At 43.6% G+C, this 16,679-nt stretch overlaps 1 long non-coding RNA gene across 1 annotated transcript in view; it reads left to right on the forward strand.

Annotated features, from left to right (window-relative positions):
* The window catches only part of LOC132535323 (uncharacterized), a 34,443-nt gene that overhangs the window by 5,511 nt on the left and 12,253 nt on the right, over positions 1-16,679 (forward strand). Inside the window, exon 2 of the long non-coding RNA XR_009547121.1 lies at positions 7,702-7,810. This is a non-coding gene — a long non-coding RNA (uncharacterized LOC132535323). The remainder of the gene's footprint in view (positions 1-7,701; positions 7,811-16,679) is intronic.

Genomic DNA, 16,679 nt, shown 5'->3' on the forward strand with positions numbered 1-16,679 from the left:
GCTCCCTTCCTTCCACCTTTCCTTCCCTTCTTACTCTTTCCCACCCCTTTCTTTCTGTTTTATTATTAGTGATTCAACATTAGTTTCTAGAATTAGAAGACTACAAGAGATTGAAGTTTCTTTCAGAGGACTGAAATGACTTACATTGTTTGCTCACTGTGCTTTTGTGTGTGTGTATGTTGATTCCCTCCAATGGCCTGGCATGGTGGGTAGAGATAATTTTAAAGATACTGAAACTACGCCCCCCCCCAATTCCTCCTCTGTTACCCTCTGCGGTGTGGAAGCCTTTGGGCTTGGGAGGAGAATGCCAGGTCCATTAAGCATTATATATTTACATTGCTGTATTATTTCTTTGTAACCAGAGCACTGCTTAGCTCTGGGCTGTAGCAAATCAGAGGAATCTCTTCCCCTCGGCAGCGAGTGGCTCAGGAATGGCTTGTGACCGGTTTGGTTCAGTGAGGTCCAGGGGAAGGGTACTGGGGCTTCTGGGTATTTATGTCCTTTGGACTAGAGAGAAAGCAACAGGGAAGGAAGCTAGATGTGAACAATAGAAAACCCAAGAGCCCTGATTGCTTCTATCTGTCATCCTGTGACCCCGAGAGGAGCCCCGTTCCAACAAAGTCACCACTGGATGATAATATAGAGTTGGAAAGGACCCTGGTCCAAAAGAACATAGTGAATGGCTGGGCCAGCCACCCTGAAAAGCACACACTCTGTACCTTTTCCATTTGTGAGCTTATGCATTTCTTGACACTAAAGCTAATCTGGGCGGCTTTGCTATTATTCTGAAAGCATCAACATTTGTCAAGGTGTTAGGTCTGTCTTGGAGATGGAGAAACCATATCCAGAGGGATTGAATGACTTGTTCGAATCTGCACAAGCAGTGTGGGTGTGGGGAGCTAGGTCTGAACGCCAGGTCTGGGCTCCACATCCTGCAGTTAATCTGACTTCTCACCGGGACAGCTGATTCACGTACTTCAGTGATTCTAACAGCTCAGGCATGTTTGACTTAAAAACTCGTCTTTGATTTTCTGTGCTTCCTCCATAAGTTCAGAGCTGGACCATTTCCTGCATAAGAGAGATCTCCAGAATACCAAAGCCTCTCACAAATCACACTAATGCCAGGTCAAGCAGATTTATAACCATTATTCAGGGGGACTTCAATACTTTTCTGCATTTTTCAAAATAGGCAGTAATAGCAGAGTATAAAACAGATACATGCTGGATAGTGGCTTCCAGTTCTCCCTTCTCATAGTTGACAAATGTCCCAAGCCTGTGGGAAGGGTGAGGGTGGGGAGTGGGCACTGAGTCATATTGTGGTTAAGAGGACTATGAACACAGCAGAATAATGAACAAAAAGCCAAGAACAAAAAGCCAAGACCTTTTTGCTAAAACAGCGTAAAACCTTACAAGTGATTGGCTAGCTGATCTAGTATCCTTGGTCGACCAGCATTCCTCCCAGAATAGGGGCTGAACTTCTCAGTGGAGCTAAGTACTCTTCACTTCTCCTTACTAGAAAGGTCCTAATACGACCCTCACTCCATACTTGTGTTTTGTTATAAACTGTTCTTCAGAGAATAATGGATATTATCTCATTAAAAGATGAATGTATGGGGACCGGGGGTTAAGCGTAGGTCGCACAAAGCACAAGGACCAGCGTAAGGATCCCGGTTCAAGCCCCCAGTTCCCAACCTGCAGGGGAGTCGCTTCACAGGCGGTGAAGCAGGTCTGCAGGTGTCTGTCTCTCTCTCCCCCTCTGTCTTCCCCTCCTCTCTCCATTTCTCTGTCCTATCCAACAACAGCGACATCAGTAACTACAACAATAAAACAATAAGACAAGGGCAAGTAAGACAGACCTAAGAGAATAAATAAATAAATATTTAGGAAAAAAAGATGAATGGGGTCTACACCCAAGAAGATATCACAGTAAGGAAGCCTATACAGGTGTCCAAATTCATGGTCTTGCATCCCTTATGGAACGCACATCCTGTCTGTAAAATTTGATGTGATCCGAGAGAAAACAAGCGGTGATGTCAGGATTTCATCTAGCTAAAAGTTAGCCTTTGAGAAGAAAGGGTATCTTTACTTTTAATTTATTGTTTTCAAATACACAGATTTATTTACTTTTCAGAGTCAACTAATACAATGCTAATTGAAAAATAGCAATTTAGTGACCAGCAAGGTAGATCAGGGGTAGAGTACATGTCTTCCATGTGTGAGGCCCTAGGCTTGATCCCTGGCACAGCAGACACACACACACACTCATGCTCACACACACACACACACTCACACACACACTCACACTCAAACATACACACACTCACACTCAAACACACACACTCACACTCAAACACTCACACTCATACACATTCGTGCTCACACACACTCACACATACACACACACTCACGCTCACACAAACACACACACACTCATACACGCTCACGCTCACACACACTCACACATACACACTCACACTCAAACAAACACACACACTCACACTCAAACACACACACACTCAAACTCAAACGCACACTTACACTCACACAAACACAGTCACACACATGCACACATACACACACTTACACACACTCACACTCAAGCACACACACAAACACCGTCACGCGCACACACAAACACACACATGCACACATACAGACACACATAGTCACACACACACAAACACACACACACATCCACACTCTCACACACTCTCGCACACTCACTCCTACACTTCCCTCCCGCCCCCCCACTGTCTTTCTCATGAAGTAAATATTTAAAAGTAAGGATGTGGCAGGGCAGCCGGTGGCGCAGTTGGTCATGCACACATTACCGTCTGCAAGGACCAGGCTTCAAACCCCAGCTCCCCACCTGAGGGGGAAGCTTCACGAGCTGTGAGGCAGGTCTGCAGGTGTCTGTCTCTCTCCCTCTGCCTCACCCTCCCCTCTCAATGTGTCACTGTCCTATAAAATAAAACAGGGAGGGAAAAGATGAAAGAAAAAATAGCCACTGAGAGCAGTGGATCCTTATGCTGCCACCGAGCCCCAGCTAGCTCTGGTGGCAGTAAATAATAACAACAACAATAATAATGTGGCCCAGGAGGCAAGTCAGTGGATGATTCTATGAATTCTCAAGCATGAGGTCCTAGTCCAATCCCCAGCACTGCATGTACCAGGGTGATAATCGAGTTCTGTTTTATAAATACTTCTTTTAAAAAGTGAATCAGTAAGGGGCTGGGGAGATTGCATGATAGCTACACAAAAAGACTTTCTGAGGCACTGGAGAACCCAGGCCCAATCTCTGACAGTCATAAGTCAGAGCTGAGCAATGCTCCGGCTAAGAATGTAACAGGGTCAGGCGGTGGCGCACCTGGTTAAGCACACACTACAGTGCACAAGGACCCGGGTTCAAGCCCCAGTCCCCACCTACAGGGAGGAAGCCTCACGAGTGGAGCAGCAGGGCTGCAGGTGTCTCTGTCTCCCTCTCTATTTCCCCCTCTCCTTTTAACTTCTGTCTCTATCCAATAATAAATAACTAAATAATTTAATACATATAACAAAGAATTTTAAAAAGTTAAACAAAGAGTAATAATAATGGCAGTCTCCTACCACACTTTTCCCATTATTAAATGTTGCTCCCCAGAGGCAAGTACTTTCAAATCTCCCGATTTTTTCTGTTATGTGTGCTTGTATTTCTAATAAAGTGTTGACACTGTTATTTCTTGATTTCCCACTTTAAGATATTATTTATTTATTTCCCACTTGTTGCATCAAATGAGGACTAAACTAGATTATACTTTCCCTTCCGCCCTCCTGCTTTCACCCTCACCACCACTACTCACGAATTCTCCTCACATCATCCAACATGATTCCATAACTTTCAGTTGAGTCAAAAATCGTAACTAAAATACGTTTAATGCTTACATTTTTGTGTGTGATGATGTAAATCTTACTGACAGCTGAGCTGATGGCATGTTTAGTGTGCAGTCAAACTCAAGAAGTACAGAGAGGCAAGACGCCCCTTCAAGAGAACTTGAGTGGAAACTGAGGCTGCGTAAGAATGTTCCATATCAAATCACTCCAAGTGCTGTTGGTTCTTGTATTTGCTTATCTTTATTGCCACCAAGTGTATCGCTGGGGCTCAGTGTCAGCACTATGAATCCACTGCTACCAGTGGCCATTTTTTCCACTTTTTTTTCTACTTTTATTTGAAAGAACAGAAAGAAATTGAGAGGGTAGAGGGAGCTAGAGAAGGAGAAAGACACCTGGATACCTGCTTCACCACTCGTGAATTGACCCCCTTCAAGTTGGGAAGTGGATTCTTGAACCCGGGTCCTTGCACACGGTAACATGTGCGATAACCAGGTGTGCCACTGCCCAGCCCCTGAATCACTTATTTCTCCTGTGTCTACACAAGGTGATGCAAGGCCAAATCTGAGGTTTTCCTTCTGGAAGGGGGTGGAAAATGTGGCGGCTTTGCACAGAGGTCAGGTAGGTATAAAAAGTGTTGATGTTCTTTCTCATGCTCTCAGGAAAACTGAGATTCTGCAGTGTGTAAACAACTGAGCTGGGTCCCGAGCCCAGATAGCCAAGTTCTGTATATGTGTATTTGTGAGCAAGAGAAAAGGACAAACCCAGGCCAGTAAGGCCAAATCACACACTGGCCTCCTCCAGTCAGAGAGCCTGTCTGAAGAATTTCATTTTCCCTTTTCCTTCAGACTCTGTTTAAATGTCTTTCTCCTTGGAGGCTGTTCTCTCCTGTCCTTCATAACCCTTCAATGACTCACCTTGTGCTGTGAAGAAGCAAGGTAGTTAGGAGCGTCCCATGTCTCAAGACTCGGTCTTCGCTAGAGAGTTCTGTGAGGTTGGCTACCCACAGGCCTGTCCACATGAGTGAGGCCGTTTGCCTGTTGTTACTGCTCTGCCTTGGGTGATGGGGTGGGGCATGTTGAGACTCACTTGTCATGGGAACAGTGCAGGGCACTGATGGCCGTTTGCCCTTACTCAGAAAAAGACAGTCAAACCAATTTTGTTTTTAAAATAGATGTCTTCACAACGAGGACAACAAAAAAGGAAAATAAGTAAATAAAATATTTTTTAAAAATAGATGTCTTCCAAGAATTAGGGGTCCAAATCAAACTTAAGGATCTCAAATTTCTCCCCAATACAGCAGAAACTGTAGTTTGAAAGTTCCCATTAGGTAAACTTCCATGTATGGTTTGTATAATGAGACACCATCTAGGCAGCTATATTAGGCTTTACTTTATTATTTGATCTGATGTTATTTCTTCCCTAAGAAATTCTGCTTGTTGTTCCTGAGTTCTTAGTATACAGTACAATGATGGGAGAGATAATGGGGATTTAATTATGAGTTCTGTGTCAGGGTGATGTTTTTTCTTTTAGCTCTTAGGAGAGGAGGGGGACCCAAGGAAAATGTCACTGCTATCTAATATCCTCCATCCTGATTAATAAAACTATTGAAACTACCTAAGAAGGAACTTAGGGAGATGGCTCAGTGGGTAGAAGGAAGGACTGACGTGAGTCCCCAGGGTCCCAACCCAATACCACACATGACACTGCTATGTTTGTGTATATGTGCCACATACAAATAAGCCTTGAAAAAGATACTGCCAAACACCTGGGATAAAACAAAAACAACACCCCAGGGCTCCTTGACATCCTCCAATGTTCAGCTTCAGTTTCTAACCAGCAGAAGTCCTCCGAAACTCAGCTGCTTCTTAGGGCAGTTTCATTTGAATAGTTCCCTTTCAGCTGCTTGCTTTTATGGGTCTGTGAACTTTTGAAGATTCAGTTACGCAAAGGAGGTTACAGAGTATTGTCTTCAAAAAAGGGGGAAGTCAGAAATGAATGTGGGGCAAGAAAGAAAACACAGAGCATGTAAGCTATTAGTGTTATTTCTTTAGAGAATTGACCATCTTTTCATCTGCATTAGAGGTTAATATACTCCTGCTAGTATAAATGACCTCTAAATCTGACAGGCTGAGAGTCTGTCCTTTGTAATTTGTTGAGTTCAGTGGAAAAGAGAGAGAGAGAAAGAAAGAAAGCAGTAAACAGTGACAGAGGTGACTAAAAGATGTATTTCAGGACAGGAGATAAGAACAGCTAGCAATAGGACTTTGCAACATGGAAAATGACTTTCACAAATATTGAAATACAGGGCCCTTGAAACAGCCGTGCGGTGATTAGAATAGCAGTGATATATACTAAGTGCATGTTCTGTGTCAGGTCTTAGTTGGGAGTCTTGTTCAGATTAGCTCATTTGCTTCACATCTTTGTCCTCTGAAGTCATTGCTGTTGGCATCCTTTCTAACACCCTCAACCAAGACAAACAAGGTCATGGGCATATCAGTGATTGAGACGGGGTTTGAACCCAGGTAGCCAGGTTCCAGGGTCTATATGTGGTGTGTGTGTGTGTGTGTGTGTGTGTGTGTGTGTGTGTGTGTGTGACTGAGAAAGAGATTGAAAGTGAGCAACTCCTTAATTTTGCTTGCATTTAACAAGGTCTAGAAGCCACTGAAAATCAACCTTTGTCAAAACCCAAGAAACAAACTTAATGAGAAGTTTCAAATGGTGGAGCAGGAAGGAAGCTAGCACTGAGGGACAGTAACTAAAATTCAGGCACCCACCCAGGCAGTTTCCCAGAAAGGACCTATGCATACCTGCACAGCTTGTGTGAGTGACAGGATGGTGCCTCAGAAGCGTTCAGTACGTCACCCTAGGCCAAACAGCTAGTAAACAGTGTGCCACGATTTGAATCTGACTTGCCTTTCATTGGAAAGTTGTGTCTTTCATTGGTGAGCCGGGAATAAACAGACAAGGCCACAGAGATGGTGAACAGAGTATTTAATCTGTTCTATGGCTTTCAAGTACAGAAAAAATCCAAAGGAGACAAATACATGATTCAAGAGTAAATAATACATACTCACTTTGAAGCAGATGAAACCAATAGATTTACAGTTAACCATATTTCATACTTCTCCCTTATTTGGGAGCTACTTGCTTCCCTGATCCAGCTTTCTGGTCCTTTTTTCCAAATATGACACCATTTCCCCTGACAATAACTTGGGTCCACCTGCATATCAGATGTCAGGCTCAGGCAAAAATCAGCAAAGTCATGGGCCCCCTTGGAATATACCTAAAATAGACCTACTAGCTTTTTCCAAAACGAAGACCCCAAATCTCATCTGCTATATTCTCGCCTTTAGGTCCCTGGTTATTTAACATTTTTTTTCTGCTTTATATCTTAATGCTTTTTCAGCCACCAGGTTCCAGATGCTACCATGATGCTACCATGATTCCCTGGACAGACAACCCCACCAATGTGTCCTGGAGCCCTGCTTCCCCAGAGCCCTGCCCCATGAGGGAAAGAGAGAGACAGGCTGGGAGTATGGATCAACCAGTCAATGCCCATGTTCAGCGGGGAAGCAATTACAGAAGTCAGACCTTCCATCTTCTGCATCCCACAATTACCCTGGGTCCATACTGCCAGAGGGATAAAGAATAGGAAAGCTATCAGGGGAGGGGATGGGATATGGAGATCTGGTGGTGAGAACTGTGTGGAGTTGTACCCCTCTCATCCTCTGGTCTTGTCAATATTTCCATTTATAAATAATTTTTTTAAAAAAATTAAAAAATACTAGTTCCTCGTGGTTCAATGAATCATGGTCTCTGCTCACCCTGCAGGGAGAAACAGGAAAGTCGCCCAGAAGCTTCTTGCTGCCTGCATGATGCGTGTGAGGGTCTACATTTCCCAAGCTCTTGGAAAGAATCAAGAGAAGCAGAAAAGGATCAGGTGAGCACATAGCATTGTCTCTGCCCTATCAGGATGACTAGATTTCAGGAGAAGACATAATTATCCAACTTGATCAAGGATCTAAACCCCCACGGTTTTGTACATACAGATGAAGATGCTGAAAACAAGCAGCAGGTGGTGTATAGGTTAGTTGTCATCTATCCACATAATAGAATACTGTGTGGGAATGAAAAGGCATTAACTGCTGATACCTGCAAAAGCCTTGATAAATCTCCAGACATCGTGGTGCATGGAAGATGCTAGCTGTGAGGAAGCAGAACGTGTGGGTGTCTGTGTGTGTGAGATACCAGTGATGAGAGACATGACAGAAAGATGAGTGGTTTGTCGGAATAAGGGATGGGGCAGGAAATCTTTGGGTGGTGATGAAATCACTGTCCTGTGGTGGAAATGATTTCACAGGGTATTTCATAGCCCAAGAAATCGCGATGTTTCATGCTGGATTTGTGTACTGTGTGCTTCAATGAGACCTCCATAACACGGGGAAACTTCACTAGGAACTACGTGTGAAAAAGGCAAGTCATGCCTCCCAAGGTGGCAGCAGCTGCCTTGGAGAAAGCTGCTTCAGTGCTGCGGACACCGTGTCCCTGAGAAACACGCTCCTCTGTGGCTTGGCACTTCCCATGCCACCGTATAAACCCAGCCTTTCCTGACTGACTTAGCAAACCCTCTCTTTTTGATGGGTGTCACTCCTACCACCACTGAAATCTTTCTCCACCATTGTACAATAGCCTTCATGTCCCCCTTTTACCTTCCAGCTCTTTATTTTGCTGCAGTACACCTTACCATTTCTTTTCTTTTTTTGTGATTGAATAATGATTGACAAAAATGTGGGATAAGAGGAGCAAAATTCCATACAGTTCCCACCACTTGAGTTCCATATCCCATCCCCTCCACTGGAAATTTCTCTATTCTTTATCCCTCTGGGAACATGGACCCAGGATCTTTATGGGGTGCATAGAAGGTCTGGCTTCTGTAATTGATTCTGTACTGGACATGGTGATGGCAGGTGGATCCACACCCCCAGCCTGTCTCTATCTGTCCCTAGTGGGGCAGGGCTCTGGGGAGGGGAGGCTCCAGGACACATGGTGAGGTCATCTGCCCAGGGAAGTCAGGTTGGTGTCATGGTAGCATCTGCAACTTGGTGGCTGAAACGAATTAAGATATAAACCAGGAAAATTTGTTTAATAATCAGAGCCTAAAGGTAAGAGTATAGCAGATGAAATTTGGGGTCTTCATGTTAGAAGAAGCTAGTAGGTCTATTTTAGGTATATTCCAAGGGGGCCATGACTTTACTGATTTTTGCCTGAGCCTGACAGCTAACATGCAGGTGGGCTGGGAGTATTGTCAGGTAAAATGAACACCTTACTATTTCTTATGGAGAAAAAATATAAAAGGAGATGATTAGGCTGCTTATGCTAAATAATATGAAAAAGTTTCTGAGGAACTATAATTAAGCATTTCTTCCTCCCCCAAACAAACCCAGCTCTGAACTATCTGTACAATAGAACTAGAGATATTTAATTATGTGATAAAGGTCCTAGTCTTTGGGTTTTATTAGTGAGTATTATATCCCATAGAAACAAATAATTGGCCAATTACAAACATATTGAAGTATAGGATACTTTATTAAGGCTGTGTTACTCAAGTGTGGTTTCTGAAGATGCCTGCACCTTGATGGTGCTTCTAAACTATACAAGTAGTTAGCGTATCCATGTACTTAACAACGAATCACGGAATCTATGATATCCTTAGGTCCTTGGCTATAGCCGTGCAATCCTCCTTCAGAGGAGAAGCTCTTCATATAAAGTAGTGGAAATGCATTAGTTGGCCTGCCTGTACGTTTCAGCTGTGCTGCACCAGGACTGGTACCCAGTGGGTGAGAGAGGAGCCCAGAGCCTGTACTACTGGATTCACCCAGCCTCCCTGTGAAGTCAGCATTAAATAATTTTAAGTATAAATTGATGACATAAAAATAAACCCAACTGTAATCTGATGGTGGGTGTGGTCTGGAACTATAGACTGTAACCTTAAAATCTTGTAACTTACTATTAATTACAAATAAAAGATATTTTAAGTTTAAAAAAAACTCTGGTGAGATAAATAATGGGGCAATTCTGTAAGTTGTTACAAAAAAACTGTTACAGGGGTTGGGTGGTAGCACACCTGGTTGAGTGCACACATCACAGTGTGCAGGGACCCAGGTTCGAGCTCCTGGTCCCCAGGTGGGGACCTGCAGGGGGAAAGCTTTGTGGGTGGTGAAGCAGTGTTGCAGCTGTCTCTCTGTCACTCTCCCTCTCTACCTCCCTTTCCCTCTCTATTTATGGCTGTCTCTATCCAATAAATAAGTAAAGATAATTTTAAAAAATTGTAATCCTGTTGCATACTCCTATGGGTAAGAAAAAGTGAATTTAGTCCTAGTCTTAATTACTAAATGTGTGATTCTTAAATTCAAGATCATATAAGGCTCTGTTAACTGTTTAAATAAATATTAGTCACATACATGATCTTGACTTTTAAAAATCACACATGTTGGAATAGGAGACCCCAGACGGAGCCCCTGGCTGGGGAGGCCTCACAAGTGGAGCATTCCTGTGTTGTCTCTCCTTCTCTAGCCTTGTCTCTCAATTTCTAAACTTTAAAAAAGATCCACTAGGAGTGGTGGTGGAATCATACAGATGTGGAACTGCAGCAGTGGCCCTGGGTGAATGGATTGCTTTGCACTCACTAGATGTCTGTGTGGCACAGGGCAGAGAAGTGGGTTCTGGGTCCTGCCTGCCGCAGGGTTTCTGCAGGGACCTGGCGGAGTTGTCAGGAAATTGCACCTCTTACAACACTTCCAGTCTCATCTCTCCTTTTCTTTCATTCACCCAAAACAATACTTTAGCCATTTAAAATCCCCAAACTTTAGTAAATTTAATTCCACAAGACAAAGCTCAGTCTTGATTTTCATCATTCATTGTCAAAGTTCCATGACTCTAAGGATTTGTTTCTATTTGCTTGGTAGAGAAGAAGGACTTTTAAATAAAACTGAGTGAAAGCATCGGTGTGCCCACCACCTAGAAGAAACAGACAGATGCTAGCTAGTTAGCAAATGCTGACTGTTTCTAGTGACAAATTTTGCCATTAGGAAATAATTGAGAGCAGCAGAACAGCTTTGCAGATAAATGAAAACCCCCAGTGTTTCCACCCTAGTCTTCTCCCCAGGACAGGCGCGAGCGCTCACTCCCGTGTCCCAGCGCTTGTTTCAAGCTTGTAGGGCTTGCATGCGCATTATAAACAGGGCACAGTGTAGCTGTTATCAACTCACGGGAATGTGCATGCATTGTTCTGGAAGCTGCAGTCTTCACTCAGCACGGAGCTGGACCATGTGAGCACTGAGACTTGCCTCAGCCCAGAGCTTCCCCCACAATAGTGTACCATGTCAAGGTTCTTCAGCTTGCAACCTGAAGACCTTTCAGATTTAACTTGTTGTTTCAAACAATGCTGTTTACGTCATAGAGTCTGTACGGCTTCAGCCTTTAGGAATTGCCAAATGATTCTGCACAGCGGGCGTCACGGTTTACATTCTACAGGTAGCATAGTCAGCACCTCTCAAACACTTGGTTCTGACTGACTTAATTTTCACTAATCCAGTGGAAGCTCTTTGGGGTTTTTGATTTCATTTCCCTGATGATTAGAGAGGTTCTGCATTTGCTCAGTTGGGAAGGCTGGTCATCCAGATGTCCTTTTGTGTGTTTGTTCCTGCCCTTTGGCATTTTACATTGGGTTGTTTGCCTTTTCTCTTATTAATTTACAGTTCTTTGCCTGTTTTGAATATAACCCCTTCATCTGTTTTATTTGCTGTGAACATCTCCCAGCCTGCCGTCCGTCTTTTAACACTTTTATGGTGTCTGTTACAGTACAGATGGTTTTCATTTTGATGCACTCAGATGCATATACTCTTTTTAATTTGAGTTCTGTCTTTTACAGAATACTGTATACAATCCTATATACAATGCAATGCTTGCCTGTATGCTATCCACACACGTGTTCAGCTTTATTGGGAATTTATTTCCATATGGCGAAGCAGTTTTGTTTGTTTTTCATTTTCCTATTTGCATTTTATGAGTTATGCAACTATTGAGTTATGCAACTATTCTCACCCATACGGCTGACAAGACATGGCAAGTCAGTGAAGTAGCTATTTGATTTAATTTAAATTGATATGGAAATCTGTAAGTAATTTTTTCTTGGTCTAAAAGCACTGATAAAGGCAGGAACTGTCCTTCTCTTTGGATAAAGCTTAGTAAATGATAAATAAAACAAGGAATTAAAATTGGAGTTGGGGGTGAGAGAAAAAAACCCCAAGTTTCTCAAGCACCTAAAAATGTGTTGGTTATAGTTCTGGCCTTAGCTTATTAACTAATTTACTCTTTTTCAGAAGCACTTGGCAGTGCATTTGATGCTGTGCTCCTTTATCAAGGAGGAACTAGGAGAACCAGAGGAGCCCCATAACTTGCTCCAGGTCACATAGTCAATGGGACTGTGACTGGCTCTGACACTTGGGCCTGTCTCCAAAGACCTTGACCTTTCTGGCTTGCGGCAAAGATGAAAGCACGGCAGCTGACCCTAGTCAGCTCATCGAGGGGCTACTTCATCCCAGATCACACAAGTGCTTTAGCTCAGGACTGAGGCTAGACTGGGACAGCTAAGAGGGCACCCTTTCCTGAACATCTGTTGCAGTGTAGCAGTCGATGGCATAAGCAATCTCCTGACAACCCTGCAAAGTAGGAATTCTTTCCCTACAATTGGAGATGAGCACTCTGAGCTGCAAAGAGGCACTTGGGCTGTGGGTGGCCTTCCAGTACTTTAGATAAGGGCAGCCCCACCCTCCACTGCCCCTGGGGGAGACAGCCCAGTGGGGAGGGTTTGACTGTGAAAGTTTAGTGGGATCAAAGTCTCCAGAAGCTCTTCACCATGTGATTTGCCCCTAAATAATCAAAACCTACAGATCAGAACCTGGAGACTGAGGAGACCGTGCGTGACCTTTCGGGTTGATTGCAAAAACGTGCTCTGTTGCTCCTGCAGCCCACTGTAGATTAGTGCCTCAAAGACTCTTCTCATCCCAGACCACTTGGGTGACCCCAGAGTCTGCATCTCAGCCTGCCAGTGGAACAGCAGCTAGGTAACCATACAGAAGTGCATGTCTTATTTATCTGCTGCTATGGTGAAATTATATCTGCACCACAGTACAAGCTAGGTCATAAAACTAATTCACTAGGGAGAAAAAAGTCCAAAGTGATGCCAAATATTGTTAGAACCAGACAACTATGGAGAGAGTGAAATAGAGTTCTCAGCCTATTTGAGTACAGTGCTAATTTTCAGCTTTTAAATTACCAGTAAGTGGCTCTGAGTAGTAGAAAGAAAGCAAAGTTGATGAAATGAGTTGCGTTTCTGATTTGCTGACAGTCACTAGAGTTCTCACATGAGTGAGAGCACACTACCTTAAAGAAAAGTCACACTTGGCACATTAGTCGGAATTCCAGCTTGGGGATAGAAATTCCTGCTGGGAATATTCAGAAGCATTCATGACTGACTGGTTTCCCACTCACCTAGATGTGGACAGTTCTCTGAACTGCAACCACATGACGGTAGCTCACAAACTGAGGACACAAGTCCTAGATGGTAACAGCCACGCTTGCATCTAGAAAGAGGTCACCTGATTGTGAAACTAGAAAGGGCTGTGAGAACAACAGCAAATTATCCCAGAAGGAACAATGAAACAGTGGTTATAACTGTGCCAGAACTATGATAAGCCGGGAGGAGGGGAGACAAATGATTTTATTGAAGTTTAAGGGGGAAAAATGGCTTCCATGTGTCCTAAATCCGGATATTGTTCTCAAAAGACCATGTTTAACAGCTAGATGAAGCAAAGGACAAAATAATGCTCTTCAGGGATGAATAGTGAAACTGAAACTAATAACTGTCTGCTCTGCATTTACGACTTCAAAGCTAAGCGGCTATTGGCTTAAATTTAATCACGTTAAGATATTTACTACTGTGTTTGCTTTTACCTGGCCTCATGTCAACCTCCTTCAGTAGTGATTTCAATTCAGAGCTTGTCCTTAAGGCAGTTCTTTAGTGAACAAGGCAGGAAAGTGATACGTTTTGCACTACCCTTCTGGTAAAAACAGTGGCAGTCTCATCTGCTCACTGGAGAAGGGGCTCCTCTACTTTTTATTTTTAGCAATCCCCCCTGTGACTGAGGGAGAAATGTGCACCTTCCTGGGTTGGTGACTCAGATGTCCTATGTCACCAAGTTCTGTCCTCAAGGAGTCCTTTCTATTTGCGATGAGAGTCACCAATTTCTCTTGCAGGAATAAATGCCCCCTTTTCTGTTTCTCTTCGCTGCCACTGATTTTCCTCTGGTTGTGTTTTCCAACTCGGTCTGTGTCCCAGCTGTGTTCTCAACAATATCTCAGCTTGATGGGACTTGGCTCTTGTTTCTTTCAGTCACTGGTGTGTTATGAATCAAGCCTGTGAAATCTGCTTCCTTGGAAATTGTTAACATGGCCTCATTCCACAGGCAAAACTTTGAAGCCGTTTGTTATCCTCATCTACCATACACCATCCCCAAGTTCCAAAGTGGCTTCTATGAAATAGCCTGGAATGAGTTCTCAGCTATGAGTGCTGCACTCAGAAGAGGAGGAAATGTATCTTCCTTCCCTGAAGTCTCCGCGTCATCAAAGGTTTAAAAGCTAGGTGCGTGTGGGTGGGCAGTGGCATGCCCACTAGAGCACTCATATTACCATGCACAAGGACCAGGGTTCTTGCATTACCATGCAAGCTCCTGGTTCCCACCTGCAAACAGGAAACTTTTCTAGCAGTGTAACGGTGCTGTAAGTGTCTCTCTTTCTCTCACTTCTCAATTTCTGTCTCTATCAAAAAAAGAAAGAAAAATGGGGAAGAATGGCTGCCAGGGACAGTGGATTTGTAGTGCATGCACCAAGCCCTAGTGATAAGCCTGGTGGAAAAAGAAAAGATAGTGATGGAAAGCAGCACACCAGGCTTTCATAGCTAGGACAGCAGAGGTCCCCAGCACTGACATAAGCCAGAGCCGAACAGGCCTCGGGTTGCAGTAAAGCTCAAAAAGCAAAATCAAACTCAGCTCAACAAATAAAGGCAACTAGCAACTGGTTGTACTGTTTGGCTTAGGAAATTCTATTAATCAGGGGTGGGAAAACATTTGGCTCATGGGATGGCCTGTGAAATCATTTAGTCTGGCCCTGCCAAGGCAACCAGAGTCTTCTTCATAGCAAGATTAAATGCTAAAGTTTAAGCTGATAATTCTGTATGGCCCATGAATAATGTTATAAATATCCAAATGACCCTTGGTAAGAAAAAAAAAAAAAAAAGGTTCCCTACTCCTAGCAGGCAGGAATAGGATAAATAAGGAAAGAATTTGTCTTTCCAAGTTCATGCCCCATAATTATGTTAGCCAGCCCTGTCTGACACTGAATAATAGCTTTTCAACACTGGGAGAGATTTGAAGAGCCGCATAGTCCACACATCCTACGGAAGCCCACCAGCTACACTGGTGCTGAATGTGAGCTGCACATTAGAACTGAAGACACTTGGTCAGGTTGGAGATCATCTGGCCTCACCCCCTCAAAATGCTTCTCTAGCAGACCTGAGGTGAAGCTGTCATTCCGAACAACACCCAGGAGATCGTGATGCTGCCACTCCTACAGCCGTGTTCCGGACCTGCTCACAGGACCCAGCAACTGCATATTCTGCCAAGCGTCAAAAGCTTGTGCTTAGTCTTCCTCAGCACCTGGTCCTCACTGCCTTCAGTGCAGCTGAACTGGGGCAGTTCTGTCTGCTGGAAAATTCTCTGTCTCAGAGGACGTATTTCGCTTTACACCTTCCTCCGACCAGCACTTAACTCTGGGGAATTACACAGGCTCTGTCTCTGGTGACCCTTCAGATATATGAAGCTGGGGCTCCTGGGTCTGTCCTGAGATTCCTTTCCTTTCCTTTCCTTTCCTTTCCTTTCCTTTCCTTTCCTTTCCTTTCCTTTCCTTTCCTTTCCTTTCCTTTCTTTTCTTTTCTCTTTATTTCTTTTTGGGGGGATTAATGGTTTATAGTCAACCATAAAATACAATAGTTTGTACATGCATACCATCTCCACATAACAATACAGCCCCCGTTAGGTCCTGTTCCAGGAACTGAACTCTGCCCCCTCCACCTCAGCCTTTTATTCTGGTGCAATACACCAACTCCAGTCCAAGTTCTGCTTAGAGTTTTCCCTCTGATCTCGTTTTTCAACTTCTATGAGTGAGATCATCCTATATTCATCCTTTTGTTTCTGACTGATCTCACTTAACATGATATCTTTGAGCTCCATCCAAGATGGAGTAAAGACCTTGAATTTGGGCGGAGGGTAGATATCATAATGGTTATGCAAAGAAGCTCTCATGCTTGAGGCTCCAAAGTCCCAGGTTCTATCCCCCACACCAACATAAGCCAGAGCTGAACAGTGCTCTGGTAAAAAACAAAACAAAACAAAACAAAAAAAACAACAAACCTTGAATTTACCATGAACCTGAGACTTTGGAGCCTCAAAAATACAAGTCTCTTTACATAACCATTATGCCATCTACCCCTGTTCACATTTTCCCAGTTTTCCACATAATAGTTCAACCCCCCTCTAGGTCCTCCTCTGCCGTCATCTGAATCCCCCACCCCAGAGTCCTTTACTTTGGTGCAGTACACCAGACCCAGTTCAGGTTCTGCTCTGTGTTTGTTATTCATTTTTTTCTTTTTTGTAATTGGATTCATTTCATTGAAGATGCCTTTAAAATTTAGA

Source organism: Erinaceus europaeus, chromosome 21 (genome assembly GCF_950295315.1).
Source record: "Erinaceus europaeus chromosome 21, mEriEur2.1, whole genome shotgun sequence".
In the NCBI taxonomy this organism is placed as follows: Eukaryota; Metazoa; Chordata; class Mammalia; order Eulipotyphla; family Erinaceidae; genus Erinaceus; species Erinaceus europaeus.